Below are 17,398 nucleotides of genomic sequence, written 5' to 3' on the forward strand. Positions count from 1 at the left end.
TCATTAAAAAATTCTCAGACACAATTCAAAATAAAGTGAGATAAAATGCACTATTAATATGTTTTAGTGTGACAGTTATGTGTCATACTAAATTTCTTTTATTTTATGTCTCAAATTTGGAATTCTAGTGCGTTTTCAACCATATTTAGTTGATACCATTTTCAATTATATTTAGTATATGCATGATTCTAGTGGCTCATCAACTTTTAATACATCAACATAACACTCCATTGAAAATGTACTTATTGACATATTAGTAAGTATAAAAATTCCAAAGTATTTGAGGGTTTTAGAGGATATATTATATATAAATATATATGTAATATAAAAAAAAAGTAGAATACTACTTATTTCAAGGTAAACATGATTAGAGTATTCACTATCCATAATAAATCATTATGTGTATAGTTCACCCTCCAAATCCCCATAGAGATAATCATTTTTATCTTAAACATGTAAAAATATTCCACAAGGTAGCGAAAAAAGTGATATGAAATTTCTTGAAATCTATGTGATTTAGTACCACACTTTGGCTTTCTGAGTCAGGCATTATTAACTTGCATGTCTAAAGGAATGACTACAAACCACTGTACAAATGAATACAACTTATATAATTTGAAATTCTAAGTGCTATAAGGATTACAAGGGGTAAACTCTTAAGAAGTACCACATGTATTACCGGGCCTGAAAAGTATATAAATTAAAAAAAATGTTTGACAATACCAAAGTTTGTGTCAGGAAAAATACTGCAAATTCAAAACCAAAACCTTCTGTTTGTACCATTCACCATGTGACTACAGGTATGAGGCTCATAAATAGAGTTCTAGCATTTACAAGTTATTACAATAACAACTCTCCCCCAAAAATGAAATGTCTGAAAGTATCTTGTTCAGGATTATACACCAAAATCTGGAAGTGTGCAGTGACTGGAATGAAACCCATACACAGTCGAGTCTTAATCTCAATTAAAGTGAAATGGCTTAATCTTTGTGTTCTCATTATTAAATTAGATGATAATAAAGATTCTTCCCACTGAAAAGTCAATGTAGATTCAGTTAATTTTTCTATATGTTTTGTATACATTGGTATAGATACACATATATTTAATATCTATTAGAAAAATAAGATAATTTTTAAAAATATTTTTGTTCCTATAAAAACACCACTTTATGATTTTACTTAATTTGTAAGTCAGTTTCAGTATTATGTTTAGTCTGACATATTTCTAAGATAAAATATTTGAAATTTACTAGAAAGAGAAGTTCTGATATTCCATCATTTAGTGATAAGACTTGAATGAAAAACACAGATAAAAATGCATTAATAAAATTAGTTTTATTTTCCTCTAAATTAGGGAAAGTTTTAATTCACAGTGCTTTTGTTTTTGCAAAACTGTATAATTTCTTAATTAAAAAATAATGAATAATCGGGATTACATTGAATACTATGTCTTGGTTTGGAATCTTAGATATTCATGACATGAGTCACTTTGAAGAAATCTTGTGTACTTGAGAAACCTAAGGGCTTTCTAGAAAAATATGGTGGGCCCAATGTATTTTTATTTAAGACTTTAAACATTGAAAAAAATCAGCTTGCATGAAAAATATGACACTAAAATTATAGAATTCTTAATATATAGTCATAGAGCACATAACATTTTCACTGTTAAATTAACAAAATCATAAGATGTAACACTATGACCAAATATCTCAAACATCACTAGCCTAAATCTATAGTAATCATTATAGAAAATAATGTAGCAATAGCCATTTCTAAACTTAAGTCTGATCAGGTGATTTTACCAAGTAACTCAACTTCTGGGGAAATTTTAAAATAACAATAAAAACTTTGAATGGATTTCAAATATACCTTTCAAAAGTTTGTAGATCACTCAACATTCATATAAAAACTGCATGCCAAACAATAATAACATATATATATTACTAAAATGCAAATTTAATATGATCTAAATAAATCACATGTTACTATTAAATTTAAATGTCCTACGGAAAATGGCAATTAATTCCAAAAAAATGTCATTATGAAAGGAAAGAATCTATTAACTTACCATTAGTCAGGACTGAATAATATTATCACACTGAAATTATGTTAAGAAGTTACTAGTAATAAAATTTGCCTTCCTTTTCAAGAATGCTGCTATGTAATAGCTCATTCTTACAGCATAGTAGGTTTTCAGTTGAGCCTTTGGGATATATTTCATACTCTCTGATGTAGAGAAAAAAAATAAAATTTTATCTTGAAAAAGTATTTTAAAATAGCAAGTTTTACATTTTCAGCAAAACTCTGGAAAATCATGGAGCAAGTCCCAATCAAAAACAACCTGAGAGCTGCTACTTTCAAATTTATGAAATATATAAATATGGGACCTGGTTTTCAGTATGAAGTTGCTAAATGAAAACATCAGGTCGCCTTAGGAGTTTCTGAGGATGGATGTCCTCTAACTTTGTGCCAGTTTTTGAAAGTTTAGAAGGATGCTGCCACAGGTCCTGGATAGAACACAAACCTATGTTTAAGTCCAGTGTATTTAAGCTAACCAGTAACAGTTTAAGATAGGGCCCAACTTATTCTTAAGACTATCACAGATTTAATTTAAGCCAACTAATGCTTTATAGAAGTCCCTTGAATACTAGGCATCTAGTTTTCATGTTCTCTTCTCTGGATCAAGAACCCTGCGCTAAGATCTAAAAACTGGGGCAGGAAAGCCTTGCTATCACAGAGTGGGGTCTTCATAGTGTTCCAACAACTTATAAATCAAACCTGTTTACCTTCTGTAACAAATAGGACCAAAAAACAAAACAAAAAAACCCACAAAAAACAAATAGGGAGAAATGGTGAAGCTTCTTTAAGTGTTTAAATAACCACAAATCTCATAATTTCAAAAAGACTATGTTGCAAGTAAAAATATCTTTATTTCCTATATATGAAAAAGACAATTTTTGAGGGAAAGCATAGTGACATAAGAAAGCTAGTATCAAAATATCCTTAATGCCTTCTTGAGTTCCCTCTACTGATTTTTAGATAGTTGTTAACCTGATCGAGATGTTTAGCAAAACATATATAATTATCAAGATGTCCAGTCCAGTGCTGGCATCGAGAACTGTTTCCACAGCTGGGCACAGAATTCTACTCCAGACAGTATCAATTAAATCACACTACTTGTGCACAGACAGGAAAACAAACTCAATCAAAGACTTTCCCCATCCTCAGGCCTCAGGAAATAAGAACTAGGACACCTGCCCAAAGAAAATAAACAGTCATAGAGGGCATTTATTTGAAATATTTGTTGTCATTAATTGGAAATATGTAGACTTAAAAGGCAAAACATTTCTAGAAATTTTTCTCTTCATTTTTTAAAATTTTTTAGCTTAATTAATTATGACTTCATAAGAAATCTCACCAAAGGAAGTAATTCAGGCAAAGCATTGCCACAATTTGTGCAAGTTCTTTCAAGTTTTACTTTTTTTGTAAATGCACTAACTTTTGAGATCCTGCCAAAGGATTGAGATGTTGTGCATCTAATTGTTGCATTTATTTCATAAAGTTGTGGATGTACTTATTTATTTATTTATTTAATTTTTTTTTAAGATTTTATTTATTTATTTGACAGAGAGATAGTGAGAGCGGGAACACAAGCAGGGAGAGTGGGAGAGGGAGAAGCCGGCTTCCCGCTGAGCAGGGACCCCGATGTGGGGCTCAATCCCAGGACCCTGGGATCATGACCTGAGCCGAAGGCAGATGCTTATCGACTGAGGCACCCAGGTGCCCCGTAGATGTATTTATATCACATTTATTTTTTTTTGCTTTTTCCTTACATGGTCCCATGATGTCACACTTTTTAATAAACGCTGTGGTTTCTCAAGCATGTGCACAAATCCAAAAGCCATGCTAAGCATTTCTCTTTCCCTAATAATGCCATAGTGTCTAGGATAATGAATCACTTGACATAAATACCAGCTCACTGGATCATTGTCTCAAAGGAACATAGATTTTAGAGCACTTAAGTTTTCTATGAAAGAATGTGAAGTTCTGAACAAATAAACTGTACAATGCACAAAGAGTACAAATTAGTTTTCAGAAATTAGCTTTAAGTCCCAGAATTTAGTTGCAATATCTGCTCTGTATAGTGTAGTTAAAAGTGGAAAAGAAATTAATCTAAATAACACATTTCAAATATATTGCAGTACCAAGCAAAGAAGGCTGCTAATTTTCACTAACAAGAAAATCACAAATAAAACTAATCATTTTCATCATTATGGGAGCCTTTTGGATTTTGTCAATAATTTGACATTCAAGAATGAAAGAGATACGCTAAAGGACACATATAAATGGCCAACAGGTACATGAAAAGTTGTTCAACATCACTAATCATCATGGAAATGCAGATTGAAACCACTATGAGCTATCACCTCACACCTGTTAGGAGGTCTATAATCAAAAAAAAAAAAAAAAGAAAGAAAGAAAAAAGAAAAAAACAAAGAACCAAAAACCCTGTGCATTGTTGGCAGATATGTAAAATGGTACAGGCGCTGTGGAAAACAGTATGGATATTCCTTAAAAGTTAAAAATAGAATTATCTTATGATCCACTGATCCAACTCTTTGTGACTATTCATCCAAAAAATTGAAAGCAGGATCTTAAAGAGATATCTGCATCTGCACATTCATTGCAGCATTATTCACAATATCCATAAGTAATGTCAGTTTATCAGAAACTACTTAATGGGTACCACAGAATGCCAGAGTTAGCACCCAATATAACCCCTACCTTGGATAACACTTTTATTCCTTAGTAATCCTTTACCTGTTTTACTTTTGATCATGACACTTATCAATAACAGACATGATCTTCTGTCTATATTAGTTTGCTTATTGTCTGCCTTTCCACAGAAAGAGTAGGGTGAGAACTTTCTCTCCATCATTCTCCTCAATCCCCAGCACCCAAAAGGGCACCTGAAACACAGTAGGCACTTAATCAATATTTATTGAAATAATTACTTTATATTAAATATGATCTTAGTGTTTTTAAGAAAATTATTGTTTATTAAAATTAAAATTTTAATTTGTATACTAGTTAATTTTCTTTGGCTTTTGTCAAGATAAAATTACCATAATTGTATGTAAACTATAAAAGATGTAAGTGCAAAAAAATTTTTTTGTATAATAAATGTAAGTAAAAGTAATTACCTAAATATTTACCAATCTTTAGACCAAATAAACAAGACCAAATTATTAGTATCATAAATGTGATATTCTTCGGAAAATGACATTCTTTTAAAATGTAAAGTTTTTCTTTCAAAGTAAATATAAATAAATTTGTTACATTTTTCTTAAATAACAAATGTAAATATCATTTTCACTTTCTATATAATTTCTATATCATCTGTAAAGCATAATATTAAATATAAATCTCTGATTTGCATGGAAAGACTCTATGTTGCATGAAATAAGATAATAATAATAAACCCTTTGTGTGGTTTTCAATTCATCAAAGACCAAAGACAAAAAAATAAATAAAAACAGAATAGATTAACAAAATCTAAAATCTAAAAACATTAACCAATCCATGAGCATAAATTACATGTACAAAACACTACATAATAGAAGCAAACATGAAGAAGAATAAACTTCAATGAGGATTATATAATAAAATAAGTATATGAAGTAATTTTAAACCACAAAGTTTTGCACACATGGAAGGAATTCCTGGGGTTCTTCCTTTAAAAAGAGCTTAAGATTCCTGAGGAAGAACAACCTAAAACACATTAAAAAATCCAAAAGCTACATCAAACTGTTCACTGCATAGTTCTGGTCATAAATGCTGGAGATTAGTGGCCCAACGGCAATGCAGAAAGATTCTAAGGTTCAAGCAGAACTTGAGTCAGGTATGGTAGGCAGAATTCTTACATGAATCTCAATGACCTATACTCTTGTATAATCCCCTCACCTTGTGTATAGGCAGAACCTTCAACTTGCTTTTGAGCAATAGAATATGACAAAGGTGATATAGTGTTCTTGTGATTACGTTACATTATATGGAAGGGAGGAGGGCTTTTTTAAGACATAATTAAGGTTCCAAGTCAGTTGACCTTATGTTATCAAAAAGGAGAATATTCTAGCTGGACCTGACCTAATGAGGTGGGCCCTTTAAAAGCAGATTTACAGATCAGAAACTGAAGGAATCAGTGAAATTCTTATCTGGCCTTGAAGAAACAAACTTTCATGAGTTCTGAGCTGAAAAAAAAAAAAGAAGAAGAAAGAAAGAAAGAAAGAAAGAAAGAAAGAAAGAAAGAAAGAAAGAAAGAAAAGAAAGAAAGAAAGAAGAAAAAAGAAAGAAAAGAAAGAGAAGAAAGAAAGAAGAAGAAAAAGAAAGAAGATAGAAAGAAAGAAGAAGAAAAAGAAAGAAAGAAAGAAGAAAGAAAGAAAGAAGAAGAAAAAGAAAGAAAGAAAGAAGAAGAAAAAGAAAGAAAGAATGAATGAAAGAAAGAAAGAAAGAAAAGAAAGAAAAAAAGAAGAAAGAAAAAGAAAAAAAATCTTGCCAACAGCGAGAGATCTTGGAGGAGGAAGCTGGGTCTCAAATAAGGGCCCAGTCCTGGCTGAAACCTTGATGTGAGATTCTGAGCAGAGGACCCAGCTAGTCTATACCCAGACTTGTGACTCATGGAAACTATGAGATAATAAATGTTCAAACCACTGAGGTTTTCTATTTTATACAACAATAGAAAACAAATACATACATGTGAAAAAAATACATATCTTGATGATATCCAGGGTGACGGTGACATGACATTAATTGCAACAAAAACTGGAGCCTCTGAAAAGCACATATGATCACAATGTGCTCTTATGAAAAACTTGGCTGGAAATAGAGGAGTGAGATGTAGGTGGAGATTCTTGAACATGCAACAGTCCAGACAGGACATTGGTTTCATATAGAGGGAAGAAATCATACTTTATATTTTGATCCATCTCTGTTCTACGTATGTGCATCACACACATGAGAAAATTGAAAATCAGATTGATTACTTGCAGGCTATAGAACCAATAACAACAACAAGTAGAGAATTTCAACTTAATATAGTAAAAATTAGAGATCCACTGATGATTTCTAAAGAACACAGTGACATTTAAAAGTTTACTTTAACTGAGAGGAATCTAGAAGAGGTATGACGTCTGTATCATCAGAGCATAATGATGATGATCATGTAGCTGGTTTCAGACAGAGCTTGGTCTGAGTCCCAATTCTGTAGGCAATGTAACTCTTTAAGCTTTGGTCTTTCATTATCTACCTCTAAGGTGTTGTGCATATAGAATGTAATGATGCTTGAAAATACTTAACATATTGTATGACATACTATGAATTACCAAAAAAATTTACTTGCTATTAATGTCATTAGTTATTATCACTGCAGGAAGAAACAAGAATCAGGGAGATCAATGCAAAGAGTGTCAAAATAATTCCCACTGAAATGGGATAGTGTGGGTCAAGGCAAAAGTGATAAGATGAGGCAACAGAAAATAGGAATTAGATAAAGCTATATTACAAAGGGAAGAATGTCAAAACTTGGGGAGTCACTGCATATAGTATAGTAAAAATGATGTAAGTTTAAAACATCTATGCATTTTTCAGACCTAGGTGAATAGAAAAGTGTGTCATTAACCAACAGGCAAAAAAAATTAAGATGGGGGACCATGTTAGGGATGAGATGATGAGCCCATGGAGTTTGAGCTGTCACCATGAAATCAGAGTTAAAATGTCCAGCAAACCTTTGTAAATACATTAATGGAGTTAAATCTGGGCCACAGTTATATATTTGGAATATATCTGTGAAGAGAGAATAATTGTAGCTGTTGGAGTGAACAGACTTCCTGCAGGACTCCACAGAGAATGAGGAACAGTGAGTCAAATGAATAGTATACAAAATGGTGCAGAAATGTCAAGATTAAAAATTTTTATACCAGACTTCATTTCAAAAGTAAAACACTGATATTGCTAACCAATATGCAAAATATTTAATAAAAGCCCTATCATCTTTCACGTTTAAGTTAACTTCGTCTATAAATCAAACTTTTCTATCTCCTTTGAGATCCATTTAATAAGGACAACCCAAAGCTTGGATAATGAGGATTCACTAGGGAATCTGATGCAACTCTGTGGCTCACCTGGGAAGTGTGTTATAATTACTGCCAGCAGTACTCACCTCTTCTACTCAGTGAGCTTAATTCTATACGAAAACAAAGAGCATCAACTAGTGGTCAATATTTCCCTCTGTACCTCAAATAGAATAAAAAACAATAAATGAAGTATTTAATGTTTCCTAAGTGTTCAAGAGCCCACTTTAGACTACCTCTTTTTGTATTGTGCTTCAAAACTACTAATTTTATTTTGATTACTTTATTTCATCTCACAGACCATTTGAAATATTAGTAGCTAACTAGTCTGAAGGTTTAAATAGGACTAGCAGTTAATAACACAAGTGGTAATTCCTTGAACTGGGCTGAAGTTCAAGATGTATTTGTATTTGATATTCAGTAGGACTTTTTTGTGGGGAGGGGAACCTAGAACTCTTAGGACACATTAACTACTCTATTCTACTGTTCTTATTCTATTTAACATAGAAAGGGAAATATTGTCTGTTCCTACTGTTATTAATGGTCTATGAGATTAAATAATGTAGCTTCTTTCTAATATTAAATACAAAGGAAAAACCTCTTAAACCCTTTGGTATTGTGCATTCTAAAGTGTGAATACTAAAGAATAAATGCCATAAAATCATTTCCATATAACTTAATAATTAAGGGAAAGACTTGGGGAAAGAGGGTAAAGGAGGATTTGAATTTAGTAAAGAAAATCTCACAGAAAATGCATAGTTTTAAATAAGACACACCCAGTCAAATATTTGACCTAAACAGAGGTGCTGGAAGTGCACAATGCAGCTGCAAGAGGGGTGAGTTGGGTATGACTGTCTAATCCACCTATTCCTAGTTGTGTGATCACAGGCTGGAGAGGTGTACAACTTTGATCTGAGTGTCTACTTTCTCATATCTCAAATGAGGACAATATGAATTTTTCACAGTTATACAAAGGTTAGACTTAATGTAAATAAAATGGCCTAATATGAGTAAAATATGTATGTACATATATATGAATAAAATATATGTACATGTATTAACACTTTGAATGGTATCTCTTTCTGTCTTCTTCTTCTTGTATAAGCAAGGCTCCAGGCTCAAAAACTTTATGCTCTAGTATCAATAGGTAGTTTACTGTGAGACAGCAAATGTGTTTACTAGCAGCAAATCATTCTCTTTCTTTCTTTGGAAAGATGAATGGGACCCCCTCCTTAATCTTAATGAGGCAGGTCAGAGTCTGGTTGATGTCAGGATCACAGCAATTACTGTAGTTTTGAGAAAAAGGGGAACATATCTATAGAGTACATGGGGGCATTTGCCACTTCACGTTAGTAAAAAATCTTTACTTTGAGGGTTTTAGAAATTATAATAAATAAAGCCTTGATGGTCATTAGAACACTACCTAATGTGTTTTGTGGAAGTGTCCGATCACGAAAGGCAAATTATTTCCATTTCATCATCATCTTTGGGGAACATGGTTCAGGCTTACATGTTTTAATTGCTACTGTATGTATGTCTTAATTGGTACCTTAGTGCTACTTACACAGAAAAAATATATCACTAAAGTAAGTTTCTCTTAACTGTCAATTACAATGGATATATTTAAATAAAACGGAACTAGAAAAGTATTTTCAAATTTTTGCATTGTGTTTTAGAATTGCTAGCAGTGCTATGAACCAGTTATGAGTTGGAATAATATTCTCTGTATTGACATGCAAATGAACTCACTAAGCAACTACTTTGCTTTAGAGATTTACATAATTTGATACCAAAAGCCACATTAAATTAATATTAATTACTTGGTTTTAAAGCAAGAAAGTTCAGAGTTAAGCTGCTCTTCTTCCCACATTTTACCACATCTATGCATGAAAACACTGATCTACAAAGAATCAAAATAGCTTAGGTATAGGGATATCCAGGCTATATCCCTTAGAAGTGCATGGCTTATAACCCAAAAATGTATATGAAGTCAACCTGATGTATCTCTTTTAGAGATAGAAACTTTCAAATCCTTTATCAGCACTCATTTTTTCAGAATCAACATGGTACTATAAACTCTTCATTATGTACAAATCCATTCTGCTGCTTATTCCTGGCAAATTTTCATTTCCAATTGTCCCTTCCCTTGCCAATCACAGCATGAGAGCTTATGAATGACATTTTCATGGCAAAAAGTTGGTGTGTGCTTAAGCATAACAGCCTAAATAAAAATAACAATAACAAAAAGACACATTTGCCACTAAAATTTATATTGTATTATAGCTTGTTATGTAAATTATTTTTGTATTAAATAGCATTTCTTGAACTTGCATGTTCAAGATCATTCCCACTGCATGTTTATGGTAGAGTATAATATACCAAGAAATATATATGTATACAGACACACACACACACACGATGTACACACATACACACTCATTATATCATGCACTTTACTATTGTTTAATTCTTTCTCTTTAAAAATACCCATATTAAGACTCATTGGAATTCTGAGTTTGTCAAAAATACTATCTCATCTATTTTAATAATATTAACTTCCTCAGTACTAAGGTGATTAAAGCACAAAGGGACCAATTGTTTTGTTGTGTGGTGTGGTGACCAATTTAATGGGAAAATTAGGATTTTCCACAAGGGACCCTACAGTTCACCTTAACTAGACTATACCCAAAGGACACTGGAGGTGTTGAAGCAGAAGGTGATTAAGTCTGTTTGGTAAGATAATTGGTCACATGGCTTACAATAATGTTAACAACAGGAAATACTTTTTCTGGCCTATTAGTTCACAAGAGTCTTTAGAACTTTATCATACATTAAGTAATATGTGAGTTAGTATGGGGATTTGGGGCAGAACTAATAGAAACATATTATTGAAGGTGTTTTGGTCTCATTGATAAATGAGAATTAAGCATGAAGAATGGCTATTATTCAAAGAAAATTCTCAATAAACTATAACTTGCATAATCTCTTAAGTATAATTTTAAAAGTTACTTTTAAAAAGTCAATTCACTAAAAATTTTTAGCATATTTCCAGTTTATTATTACTTTCTTTAATTCTCTATTGTACATGTTAGTAAATAGATTTTTTTAAAAAGCAATGTATAGCCTTGATAATAGAAAGCCCAATTGTTTCATCTTTATCTTAAATATCACCTAGCATGCATAGTTATTCATCTATCTATAAGAAAAAAAGACATCTATCCAGGAATATCATTTTTAAAGTTTTGACTAGATCAATGTGCTTTAAGAAACTGAGACACAATTAAGAAAAACAACTTGAACATGTCATGTGACATACAATTACATTATTTCAATAATTTTTCTATACACTTGGTATAACATCATCTTGAGGTAAAAAGTGCTGCATATATATCTTGTAGTACCTATGCAATGAAATGAATTCATGCTGTAGCAGGCTATCTATTGTTGTGGTATTGAATATTTCTTTGAATTTCACATGGACAAGTTGTAACTCCAAAATATGGTCATTTTTTTGTGCAGCAAAAAAATTTGAAGGGTCACCACATTTGAATATCTTTAATAGGTGTCTTCAAAGTTGGCAATTTTATTTGTTTACAGTACAAATCGTATTCTGTATCCAAATAGTATCCCCTATGTGCTAATTTCGGGCTTATCATGGTCATCTAATTATCTAATTTTACCTTACCTCAGAACTAAGATATAAAAGCTAATATGTAAAAAAAAAATCAGGAAAAATGTTTCTAATATTTTAAATTTGCAATCTCATTGAATCTACCTTACTAGTTTCACGATTGCCAATAACACACTTTGATTTTAGTGTTTAACCATCTCACTGTGACAACACTAAACTTAATCTGAAAGAATTTCAGATACTGGTAGTTCAGGGGAACTGTTCATACTCAAACGAAGATATACATCTTGGAAAACTTTATGAAAACAGAAGTCAGTGAGATACTGAAATACATTTAGGTGAGCATAGTGTTTACTTCTGTTCTTGCCTTTCCAGTAAGTTATAAAATTAAAATATATTGATGTTGCAATAAAGAAAAGAAAACTGAAATTAAAAGAAGCCAGAATTCTGTTTGAAATTCCATAGTCTGAGTGCTTATACCCATATAATTAGTTTTATTTTATTTTATTTTTTTTTAAAGATTTTATTTATTTATTTGACAGAGAGAGACACAGCGAGAGAGGGAACACAAGCAGGGGGAGTAGGAGAGGGAGAAGCAGGCTTCCCGCCGAGCAGAGAGCCCGATGCAGGGCTCGAACCCAGGACCCTGGGATCATGACCTGACCTGAAGGCAGACCTTTAATGACTGAGCCACCCAGGTGCCCCACCCATATAATTAGTTTTACAAAAAGAAAATTTCAAAATGTATAGAAGAAAATAATTATTCTAAATTAATTTACAGGAGGCTATCTGGTAAGAGTTTCATGGCCCAGTGTTTCATATATCCTCCTTTGCTTCTCTACCCATTCAGTCTTTAAAAAATTTGTATCAATATTTAATGTAAGATTACATGACTGACAGGAATCCTACAAAGAACAATCTGCTTAGGGTAAAACATGGGAACAACTTAAGGGGATTTACATTTAGCCTCTAGTGTTTGCAATAATATTCATTTCTTGTAACAATCACTGTCATGTAGGACTGTGCCGTAAATAAAATGAAAAATCTCTATGCAGAGGAATTATTTTAAATCATAAACTTTAAAGCTAAAGTTCATACTTGTTAAGTGTAATGCAACTAGGGCAGAAATTTTTATAATTTAAAATATACAAATACATAAACTTAACTTAGTGTACTCGAGTTGCTGAAAAACATAGCCCTAGTCAGTTGAATGATACTTATAAGTCTGAAACAGCTTATATTTTACATGTTCCTATTAAGATAGGATGTCTAGTTGCAACCTAAACTCTCTCCCTGGAATGTAAACCCTCCCCTCAATATTTTTCCAGCCATCATTTATCCTTAATCTAATGTCACTAAATGACATAAATGAAAATTAATAATTCTATTTATCAGACAAACATCATGCCTGTCAAATAAAGTCATGAATAGTAATAAGAAATACACAGAGCACCAGTTAACTTTTATCATTTAATAATTGTTCACTATGAGAAGTACTGTTCAGTGGTTTTTTTGTACTTAATTCTTTCTTCATACACTCAAAACACAGTGCCAATTGACAAAAGGAACATAGCTTCAAAAGAAAATCTCCTAAGTAGAGAAAAGCTCTCTGTTAAACATGCAAGAGGTTAAACATTGCTGAAATAGCGAGACATTTTCTCAGCCCACGCTTCCCAGTTCCATTCAATTACCAACAGCAGTAGCGACTATAATACAAGCTAATACTGTATTATTAAATCAGAGCTTCCCATTTACATCCACCTCTAACCTGAGGGGGTGGGGAGGGGATGACATTTGCTAGTCAATAACAGAACAAACAGCCCCCAACTTGGAAATACACATGACCTTGGGGTGTAGAATTCTCAGAGACTGAGTTTCACAAGTTTTATTTGGATCTACTGCATAACAACACATCTAAATGAACCCAACATGGTATAAATGCTCTTATCCCTACCACCTCCCCTCCAAAAATGTTGAGAGAGCTCTGCACTTTGCAGTCTATGTTATAGATATCAGAGGTAATATTGATTAATCAGAGATTAGTCCACTCAAATATTTTTTTAGGATTGCATTTGTTTTAAACAACTTGTTGGTTGATTTATTTAATGTAATTTACTAACATATTTGGGGGCTTGCATTGAATGGTTCTTGTTTCTTGAGCCATGCTGGAAGTGTTGCTCTACAAATATTTATATTTATAAAGCAGGATATAACCTGATGACATTAACTTCACACATACACACACACACAAAACCCTCAACTTCCCCTCTAGAATTCAGTGCTTAATCACCAATTGGTGTTCTTGTAATAATAACAATAGTAGTAATTATTAAAATAATTATTGCAATCATTGCCAAAAGTCCTGTTTCAAATTATAAAAATCACAACTAGCTTTTAAATTTTTGTATGGCACTCTGCATTCCTCCCCCATTTGTAATAATTTATAATATTATTTTTCTTACCTTATTTTAAGAGTCAAAAAAGTCTCCCAGAAAGATTCCTAAACGGTGTGGATATATAAATCACAATAATAGTAATAGTTAAAAACCTAAAAGATCATTTCAGCTGGGAAAAGAGGAAAATAGTTTGGTCTAAAACTATAGAAATCTCCAAAGTCACGCTTGAATGGGCGCCCAGGTGGCAAACAGAGGACTCTCTCCCACGTCCGATACCACACTCCTTTGTCAAGTTGATATGGTCCTGCTGGTGAAGCGGGTCCCGCAGGGCACAGAGAGTGCAAGAGGGCGTTGCCTCGAGGTGCTAGAGCAACCCGTCCGCTCGCGTCCCAGGTTCAGCACCGACAGCACAGTGGACAGTACCAGCTCCTCTCACCTCCAGTTTGTCTCAGTCACTGAACCAGGCTGATTCTCGCGCCTCCTCCCACAGCAAAAGCTGCTGCCACTCAACCCGAGCGTGCCCCGCCCATCATCTGACGTAACTATTTTGCATATCAACTCCCTGAGAGGTGCGGGGCCGCCCCTTTGACTGGGCTTCTGCTAGGGTCAGCTGAGGCAATCGAGGCGACAAAATCCAGGCTATTGACCAACGTGGGCTTCACTGGACTTCACAATCCGTGCGCAACCGGTCCTGAAGAAACTAAATGCTTTTGGCGTCGCCTGAGCCTTTTCCTTCGCTGGGACTGCCGTTTCTGTGCGCTCTAAAGATCGCTGCTGGCACAGCTCTGGCAGAAAGAAGGGGCGGAGGGTGGGGGCAGTGGAGCACTGAGAGGCTGGGGAGGCGGGTGGAGAAGGGACTGGGGAATAGAAGGTGTTCATCCAACCACTCCAAAAAAAATCCCCGCTCCTTTTGATCTTCCTGGCCAAACTTTCCTCCGGCTCCCTACCATTTGTTTACTGGAAAGGATGGGTTTGGTGTTCCGTTCCCTTTTCTCGGTTCGTGGAGCTGCTAGAGGGAGTCGCTGCAGCAGAAACTTGTCCTGGAGAAAAAAAAAAAAAAAAAAAAAAAATTGCTCTGAGCGCTGGGAGAAGATGTGAAAGCTGGCAGTGCTTATCGTCATTCGTAAACAGATTTTTTTTTCTTTATTTTTTATGTGAATGCTGTATAGTATATATCAAGAATTCAGGTGTTCTTATAAAATTTACGGAATCTTCCTTCTTCATTCTTATGATTTAAATACACCGTCAAGCTCTGTGAAGTTGGAGATTCCAGGGTTAAAAAAAATCATTTAATAATGAAAAAAAGTGAAAGTTCTCAGCTTCAACTTCCACTGCCAAAATTCTGAAGGTTATGTAATATTTATTATGTCTAATATATCAATTGTTCTATGAAAGATGGGGTATGCTGGAAGCATTTCATAGCCTTTAGCAATCCCCTCAGTATATGTGATGTTTCTTGTTCCAGTGAGGCTCTGAGGGCCTTGACAGCAAGAAAAAGGGGGGCTGCCATGCCAGATTCCTGACTGCTTAAGCTTGTAAACAAACACTTTTAGTGAACTGAAGCAATCAATCATCTAGAAAGGTCATTATTCACATCCTGTCCACATGTCCCACCTACAGCCATCAGGACTTACTTGTACAAAGAAATGGGCAACTAAAATTAAGCCCAAATTTTCTTAAGTTGGATAAAAATATTTTCATAAAGTTATTTATTCAAGAAATGTCATAGCAATCAATACATTGTTTTCCATCAAAATACATACATCCTGATAGTCCCAGAGTCAAATATAGTTCTGTACTGTATCTGCTCATGAGTGTTTTAAGGGACTTTGATGAAATTAGTACACTTGTTTATTTTCCTATCAAGAAACATAATTAATAAATTTGATTTTCTGCAGTATTTAAGAAATTATTTGAGGAAGCACATTTATTTTGTGGGCATACGTACCCAAATACTTTCTTGAAAGTTAGTTAGCAAAATTGAGAAAAAAACATGGTAATTTTGCTTCTGAGGGAAGTTTTTTCTCCTTTGCATCCACATAAACTTTCCTTTCCAGCTTTATTAAAGAATTTGTCAATTCCTTTCCTAAATATTCAGTTCCCTGGGAGTATCCCCCAACATATCTAGATCATAATGCCTGCATTCCAGGTAATCTGCAATATTTATTTTCTGACAGCTATTGATTCTATATAAATATATAAATGATTAGTGCAATGCCTTTTTGCACTGCTCATTACATACACACACACACACACACACACACACACACACACATTCCCAAACTGCTTCAGTTCCCAAAGTGATTTTATAATGGTTTCAGACACCATGGTAGGGCATAAAAGATGACATTTAGGGGCAGATGGGCATTCTACAATTACAATTACAGTGAAGCCAACTGAATATCCTGTACTTAGGCTGATCAAAGCACACATGTCATGCTTCTTTTAGAAATGTCACATGGCATATTTTGGTCTGCTTCATGCCAACATGCCAAAATGGCAGGGAAGATTTAAAAGTTCACTGTGAAAATATATAGAGTGCATTATAAAAATTCTTATAAAATTCCACTAAAGCCTGTGTCATATGCTGTTTAATAGACACTATTTTTCAGTTCACTTCAGTGATCATATTGTTTGGGGCTATGAATTAAATTAAGGCAGGCATAGTATTATTCAAAAGCCTAGGGGGATAAAACTGGAAAGCAAATATGTTTCAAATGTTTCAAATTAAAAAAAAAAAAGAAGAAGAAAGAAAGAAACCATTTTCTCACTGTGTCCAGAGGGGTTGGGGGGAGAGAGAGAGGAGGGAAAAAAAAGAAAGAAAGAAATAGAACTGGGAGGACTGAACACTCCTAAGAGATTCTAGGTTTTGTTCTGTCCTAAATTAGCTGTGTGACCAAGATCAAGTTATTTAAACTGCTACATCACACTCATCATTTGTAAAATTTGAGGACTTTATTGTACTAAATTATCTCTAAATTTCCTTATATATCTGTCATCCTGTGATTCTACAATAGAATTTTAAAACTTCATAAATTTCTATATTATAGTGATATTGTGATAGGATTCAAGATCTTAAGAACTTTCCCCTTAGGTGGGATAAATTGGCATCTGGTTACTAAGACTGTGAAAATGGTACCTTAGGGTAATTAGTTTGGGAGGTGTGCAAAGAAGATGAGTGACTAAGACAAAGGATGAAGTTAAGATAAGCCAAAAAAAATAAATTTTACCTACCCAGAATT

At 33.5% G+C, this 17,398-nt stretch overlaps 1 protein-coding gene across 4 annotated transcripts in view; it reads right to left on the reverse strand.

Annotated features, from left to right (window-relative positions):
* FSTL5 (follistatin like 5) overlaps positions 1-15,195 on the reverse strand; it is a 726,034-nt gene extending 710,839 nt beyond the window's left edge. For 2 of the 4 annotated variants that reach the window (XM_032413109.1, XM_032413108.1), the window contains exon 1: positions 14,223-15,195. The gene's annotated coding sequence lies outside the window, so the exon portion shown is untranslated. The remainder of the gene's footprint in view (positions 1-14,222) is intronic. The other 2 variants (XM_032413107.1, XM_032413106.1) reach the window with 1 other exon arrangement.
* Positions 15,196-17,398: the final 2,203 nt, after the last annotated feature.

This window comes from Phoca vitulina, unplaced genomic scaffold, assembly GCF_004348235.1.
Source record: "Phoca vitulina isolate PV1807 unplaced genomic scaffold, GSC_HSeal_1.0 scaffold14, whole genome shotgun sequence".
Lineage (NCBI taxonomy): Eukaryota > Metazoa > Chordata > Mammalia > Carnivora > Phocidae > Phoca > Phoca vitulina.